This window comes from Marmota marmota, unplaced genomic scaffold (assembly GCF_001458135.2).
Source record: "Marmota marmota marmota unplaced genomic scaffold, marMar, whole genome shotgun sequence".
Taxonomy (NCBI): domain Eukaryota; kingdom Metazoa; phylum Chordata; class Mammalia; order Rodentia; family Sciuridae; genus Marmota; species Marmota marmota.
The window spans coordinates 30284747-30292281 of record NW_026000082.1 but is presented as its reverse complement, the minus strand read 5'-3'; the positions used below and the strand labels follow the sequence as shown (position 1 = coordinate 30292281).

Below are 7535 nucleotides of genomic sequence, written 5' to 3'. Positions count from 1 at the left end.
TCTCTCTCTCTCTCTCTCTCTCTCTCTCTCTCTCACACACACACACACACACACACACACACACACACACACACACACACGGTGGGTGATGCATTTCAATGCTGGTAGAACTGGTTTCTGCTTTCTTCATCTCAGCATGCCCCGGGTGGTCTAGCACCTTAATTTGGGATGCGGAAGTCCTTGGCACTTCTAGCCTCTGCCCCCAAGCCAAAAAGAGAGGAAACTTGCATTTTACACCCTGTTACATATGCATTTAAAAAGAAATGCCTGCGGAAGGCGAGTGCAGCTGTCAGTAGCGGTTATCTCTAGGTGGTGAAGTGATGTGTAATCTTTGTTTTCTTTTGTTTTTATTTATATTTGCTTAATTTTTTTCTACCATAAACTTATTACTTGTGTCATCAGTGAAAATAAATGAGTAAAGTAATTCTCGATTTTAATAATTATTGTTAGAAGCACTCTCAGGAGGGGCTCTCTCCTGCGCAGGGCCAGGACTGAACAAGACAACACACAGGGCGGTGAGCAAGTGAGGTCATCAAAGATTGAAGAAAAGCCACCATTCCTGAGAGAACGTCTGATCTCAGCGATGATAAGCTATTATTTCACAGAAGTAACCAATGGCATATTTTATAGGTAAGAAAGCAAGATACACAGAGGTTTCATTACCTGCCCAGGGACACACAGCTAGAAAGTGATTAGGCTAGATTTGAATCCAGAACTGAGTGACTTCATAGTCTTGTGTACTTTTCGTTTATGTTTGGCAGCACTGGGGATTGAAACCAGGGGTGCTCTGTCACATCCCCAGCCCTTTCAATTTTTTGAGACAGGATCTCACTAAGTGCACTCAAAATCGTCGTCCTCCTGCCTCAGCCTCCTGAGTAGCTGGCATTACAGGTGTGCACCATCATGCCAGGCATAGTTTATACTTTTAACACCTGGACTTGGTGGCCATTGCAAGCCCCTCCAGTTGAACGATGCTTATTCTCAAATGGTCACACACACAGGTGCTCAATAATATTAGTAGAACTATCTAGAGAAGACTGTGAGGTGAAGATCCTTGTCCCATTTTCCAGATGAGAAAATTAAGGCCAGGAAGGCGATCTGCTCAGTGTAGTAAGCCGAAGTTGCAGCTTCTGGTCTCCTTTCTCTTCTTGGGCAGCTCTCCCCTGCTTCTACCTTCTGCCAACTGCTGAGGCTTCCTTCACGAAACAAATGACTCACCGTAAATCGCTGGCTGGATTTCCCCTTTCTCAAGACACAGGAAGTCTGTGTTTGCAATCCCTGTGGGTGAGCGACTCAGGTCAGTTATAAGTGGGCAGGGCGTGGAGAGGGTGTGATAGGTGGGCAGGACTGCCTGCTACTTGTGCTGTCCCATCAGCAGTTTTCCTTCCAGAGGGTCATGTTGCTGTTTCTGCCAAGTCAGGCTTGAGGTCCCACAGCAAAGAGCTGACTGCTGACTAAACTAAGGAATTTAGGGAAAAAAAAAACCCAGGAGGAGAGAAGCTCCTCCCCCCAATATTAATAACCACATCTCAGTATTTAATGTTTGTACCAGGCACTGTGCTAAGTGGCTGAAGGAACCTTTTTGAGCCCCACAGTAGCCCTAGAAAGAAAATTGTGTATCTTTGGAGCCAAATTACACTGGATTCAAATCATCGCCGTGCCACTTCCCAATTGTGTGATCCCAGGGAAGGGATTTACATTCATTTAAATAAGTTTTTCTGAGCACCTACTATTCACTACATTCACCATTCAGTGAACAGAACAAGGATCTCTGCTCTCTTGATATTTACATTCTATTCTACAAGGTGAAGCAGACAAATCGTAAACATAATAAATAGATGAATAATGTTAGAAAGTGATAAGGCTATGGAAAAAAATAAACATAAAGCAGGGTGATCAGATAGGAGTGCTCATGCAGAAAGGAGAAGAGGAGGCTGCAGTTCCAGTAGTAGTACTGGGGGCTGGGTGCTGCTCAGTGGTAGAGCTGCTTGCTGAGCATGCTCAAGGCCCTGGGTTTGAGTCCAAGCACTACAAAAAACAATCAAATAGTGGTATCAGGGAAGATCTCCCTGAGTAGGTGATATTCGAGGGGATTAGCCATACAGGTAAGTGGGGAGACTTTTTTTTAAGCAGAAGGAACAGCTCTAAGTATGCTTGGTGGTTTCAAAGAGTAGCAAGAAGGCCAGTGTGGCTGGACAGAATGAGCTGAGGAGAGTCCCCTGGACCCCCAGGGATACCACAGCCATCCTTCTCATACCACGCTTTGTGTTTCTGTCATGGTTTCTGTCCATACTGTAATTTTTAAAGTATTTTATTTATTTGGGTGTTTGCTTATTTCTTATTTGTTTTCTCTTCTAGTCCTGTGTTCTTTAAGACCATGGTAGTCTTGTTCAATGTTGATCACAGAGCCTGGGCCATAGAAGGCACTTGAAGTTGAATTAATGAATTAAGCATATTTGTCTGTCCATTTAGTCATATTTATGATAGAACCTGCCCATCATGTTAAACACTATTTCTCAGGGGGATGCATTTGGAGTTCCAGTCCAGGACATTAGAAATAGAGATAGTAGTTAGGAGTACAGGTTACAGAGCCAGACTGCATGGGTTCCGGTTCTGATTCTACTTACTAGCTGGTGTGATCTTAGAAAAATTAGGAAAAAAAAAAACAAAAAAACAGGTCTGTGCCTCAGTTTCCAAATCTGTACATTGGCATAATAATCATATTGTTCTCCAAGGGTCGTAAGCACTCCAAGCAGTACCGTGTGTACACGCACTTTCCCTGTGCAGCCCAGCCATGGGAGCCAGATTCCAAAAAGGAAAAGAGGAGGACAAGGGCTATCATGGTGCTGTGTGCTGGAAGGTGAGGGCTCTAGGACCGGCACTGGGATGGCCTTTTGGAAATATGGTTCCTGGCTGTGTAGCTTTCCAGTCTTCTCCTCTGGCTCTTTTCAGTAACCAACCTAGAGTGGAGTCTGTCTCTTGCAATGGAAATATCTGACTGATACAGATATTAATAAAGTAACTTCTTTTTTTTCTGTCTGGTACTTTATATCATTATCTCAATAACTCTGTGCATATTGTAGATAATAATTGCATTCTACAGATGTGGGAGCCAATTCAGAGGCAGGGTGGCTTGACCAAAGTCACATAGCCAATGAGTGACAAAGCCAGGGTTCAGCCATGGGTGTGACTTCAAATTATTCTCCCAAAGTGCCTCCTGTGATGACTAAAAGGCCCAGAGAGGGTTTCCTCCTCCAGCACTTGCTGCTATCTGTGATGACAGGCCATAGCTCTGCCTGGAGAGAGGGATCATGTGAATCTGGTCTCTAAGCCAGAAAGATAAATGGTTCTGGGCTGCCTGGGAGAGCTCCAGGACCCAGAGGAATGGACTGTGTCTTGCCTGGGTCACTACTTAACACAAGCAGCCCTCTTCTATACTGCCCCTTAGACCAAAGACATTTTCTCTCTGACATCTGAGCCCAACTGTCACTGGGTGGTCTGATTCCCAAGGAAATGTGGAGATAGAAAACATCTGGGGTGACTGGTTGCTAGGCAACAACCAACCACTCACTTAACAGAATCAAAGAGGCTGCCTGGTGCTGACAGATAGGTGGATCTGAGGCCTAAAGACCTAGATTCTGGCTCTGATTTGTCGTGTGATCATGCACACATCCCTGCCTCTCTCTGGGCTTCAGTTGGATAAAGGGCAGTCAGACCAGGCTGGGGATGTACAGCACTTGCCCAGCATGTGTGAGGCCCTGGGTTCAGTCCCCAGCATGGGGTGGGGGAGGGGAAGAACAATCAGACTGTATTAGTTGCAAGATGAGTTGACATTAGGTGGTCAGAATGACAGGGGGCACAGCCAGAGGCTCCCAGACAGCTGACCAATGAGAGAAGACTCAGTTATGTCCATCCTGCCCCAGGCTGTTTCGGATCTGGTTACCAGTTAAAGGCAAGAGACATTTCCACTCCTCCCCTGGAGTCTGGCCACCCAGTCTCTATCCCAGGCTACCCTTGCAGGTCGAGTCTGAGAATCGTCCTCATACCCACAAGTTAGCACAGTTACCGCCTACCCGGCAGATGTTTCCCTATGGGGAGTTTCCTCAGTTGCTGCCAAAGCGAAGCCACGCAGCTCTGGGTGTTTCCCTGGCCACCCGTCAGAAAACCTTCTGATGCTGTTTGTGGAGATTGCGCTGATGGTAAGCCCTGAGGGTGGTGGTGTGTTTCGTGGCAATCAGCAGAGCTAACATGTTCCATTTCACATCCATTACAAAATTTAATGACAGCAGCTGTCATTAACTGGGCCTGGCACAGCATCAGATGCTTCATATCCATGATCTCATTTAATCCTCATACAATCCAGAGGGAGGGGAGCAAAGGCCACTAGTATATAGATGTGGAAATGGAGCCTCAGGGAGGAGAAATGATTTGCCCAAGATCCCATAAATGGTGGAAGCAGGGTTCGAACCCAGGGCCAGGGGTTTAACCACTACAGGGTGCTGCATAGTCCTGACAGAGCATGTCAAAGCAAGCTGCAAGGGCTCGACTCCCACTTTACAGATGGACAAGTCAAGTCCCAGAGAGAGGTACCTGGCCTACAGTCAAACAGCAAGTCCAACCCAGAGCAGATTGGTCTCCCCAAAAGGACTGGTCTCCCCACAGCCTCACCACACCATTCCAGAACACAAAAAGTGCCTGAGGCAAAAGCAGTGGATGAACAAGAAATCCTGAGTCTGAAGAAATCCCCAGCCTTTCTTAGGAAGTAAAGAAGCGCGTAGGTCTTCCAGAGGTCCTGGGGGTTAAAGCAGAGAGCCCTAGCTAGCATACCTCTGGACAGCAAGGGGAATGTGGGTGTCACTCTTTGGCATAGATGAGGTCTTGACTCCAGGCACTTGCTGAGAAGACAGGTATGCCCAGAATATTCTCCCCCTCAATTGTTTTACCTGGCTAATGCCCAGCTGTCCTCATTGAAGTTCAATGTCACTTTCTCTGGGAAGCCCTCTTCTGAGGTTCCAAGTTCCCCTACCAGCTCTGGCCCAGTTTGCTCTATGGATAACACACTGGCCCAATTTGCTTTATGGACTCACATCAGAGGCATGTTGAACTAATACAAGCTTTAAAATTTATCCTCCACCCACTGACCTCCAAAGATGCCACTTCAGAATTTGGTATTATCCTCATAAAACTGAACTAATCTTTTAACACACACTAAGATGATGAATGCTTAATATAAAACTAGATTAGAGTCAGACCTACAGACTCCAGGAACACTCCCATTCTCTGCCCAATCTCAATTTGTCCCTAGAGATGGGGTTGCTTTCTTAAAGGCAAAGTGGTTGCAGTGTCCAGGTATCTAGAGATAGCCTTATCTGGAGTCAGTTCTTTCAGCCCAGATCACTGCTTCTCAAACATGAACATACAAAAAGAGTTATTGTGCTGGGTGTGGTGGTGCACACCTGTAATCCTGGTGATTTGGGAAGCTGAGGCAGGAGGATCACAAGTTGGAGGCCAGCCTCAGCAACTTAACAAGTAATTTAAGGAGAACCTCTCTAAAAATAAAAGGGATGGGGAGTGGCTCAGTGGAAAAAGCACCTCTGGGTTTAATCCCCAGTTAAAAAAAAATTATTATTGTGCAGTATATATAGTCTATTTTCTTTCTTTATTTTTCTTTTTGGTGATAGGGATTAAATTTAGGGCTTTGTGCATGCTAAACATGTGCTCTACTACTGAACTACAACCCTAGTTTCTGTATATCTAATTTAAGGTTTTTAAATGTAATTTTGAATGATAATGCTCTTCTTACCTAACTATTGCCTCTAAAACTCAATCTTATTCAGAGAAGGGGGTTCACTGTGATTATGATTATTTTGTTTTGCTTTTTGTGGTGTTGGGGATAGAACCCAGGGCCAGGTACATGCTAGGCAAGCATTCTACTACTGATCCATATCCCCAGCCCTGGGTTCACTGTGATTAAAAGCATGAAAGAGTACTGGATTTCTGTACACCTTCCTACCCCTGCCCCCTTGCCAGAATAGAAATGCCACGATAATCTGTTAGGCTCATCTCTTTGTTCTCACAGCCAGCACTATGCCAGGCACAGAGCAGATATTCAGTACATATTTATTGAAGGAATGAATCACATGTGCCTACTTGTGAAAATAACATCAGAAGTGGTACACGGGTGGCTACAGGCGCTCACTCCTCAAGACCACAGGCACATAAAAAAAAAAAAAGACCACAGGCACATACTCACCTCTGTGCACCTGCTTCCCTGCATGTGCAAGGTGAGAAACAGCATGAAGAGGAACGGGGACGTGTGTGTATTTATTTGCCCACACACTGTGTGAAAAACGAGACAGTTTATTATAGTTCTGGAGTTCAGAAATCTGAAATGGGCCTTTTAGGGGCTAAAACCAAGGTGTGGCAGGGTCATTTATTTTGGAGGCTGTAGGGGAGAACCCCGTTGTTGGACCTTTCCAGCTTCTAGAACTGCACTCCTTGGCTAGTGGTCCCCTTTTCCATCTTCAGAGAGAGCACGACATCTTTAAATCTTCTGTAAGAACCCTTGTGATGACATCAGGTTCACTTGGATAATAATCCAGATGATCATATTTTAAGATCCTTAATTTAATCCTTAATTTGCCATCTAAAGTGACTCTCACAGGCTTTGAGAATTAGGACCTGATGTCTATTGTGGGGGAGGGGGACCACTGGGGGTTGAACCCAGAGCCTTGTGCATGTTAGGCAAGTGCTCTACCTGAGCCACATGCCCAGCACTTTTAAAATTTTATTAGAGACAGGATCTCGCTAAGTTACCCAAGCTGGTCTCCAACTCACCTGTGATCCTCCTGCCCCTGCCTCCAGAGTAGCTGGGATTATAGGTGTGCCTCCTAGCTCCCGGCTAGGACTTGCTATCTTGGTGTGGCCATTGATCAGCTTCCTGCAGCATATCACACCATGTTCCATAGAGCAGCTTCCTGCAGCATATCACACCATGTTCCATAGAGCAAGGTGCTCAATACATGTTTGATGAATTGCATCATAACAAAGGGAAAACTACTGCCTTAGCAGAGAGCCTACAACCTGAGGACTTTGGAACTGTAAGAGTGGTGAAATCGTGGACATAGTACCATATAACCAGAGCCCTTCTCAACATGGGGGTCAGCTGACATCTCCAAGGTATTGCTGTCTCTCTGCCCTTTCTGCAACACTGGTGACTCTCTAACCTCTCTAGCCTCTTCCAGGGATCAAAATTTTTTTCATTTTTTTCCTTTGAGGCCCTGGGGATTGAACCCAGGATCTCATGCATGCTAGGTAAGGGCTCCTCCTCAGCCCATGTTATTTTATTTTGAGAGATAAATTGCCCAGGTCTGGCTAAGTTGCCCAGGCTGTCCTGGGATTTGAATCCTCTTGCTTCAACCTCCTGAGTAGCTGGGATGACAGCCTGAGCCACTGAAATATTTTTTGTCCTTGGTTTATTTCTTGAAAAAACAATTTGCAAGGTTTATTGCTCCCAAACAACTAGAATCTTGATT

The 7535-nt window shown here is 45.5% G+C and overlaps 1 long non-coding RNA gene across 1 annotated transcript in view; it reads right to left on the bottom strand.

Moving 5' to 3' along the window:
- LOC125620443 overlaps positions 1-7326 on the bottom strand; it is a 10074-nt gene extending 2748 nt beyond the window's left edge. The window contains exon 1 of the long non-coding RNA XR_007352121.1: positions 6838-7326. This is a non-coding gene — a long non-coding RNA (uncharacterized LOC125620443). The remainder of the gene's footprint in view (positions 1-6837) is intronic.
- Positions 7327-7535: the final 209 nt, after the last annotated feature.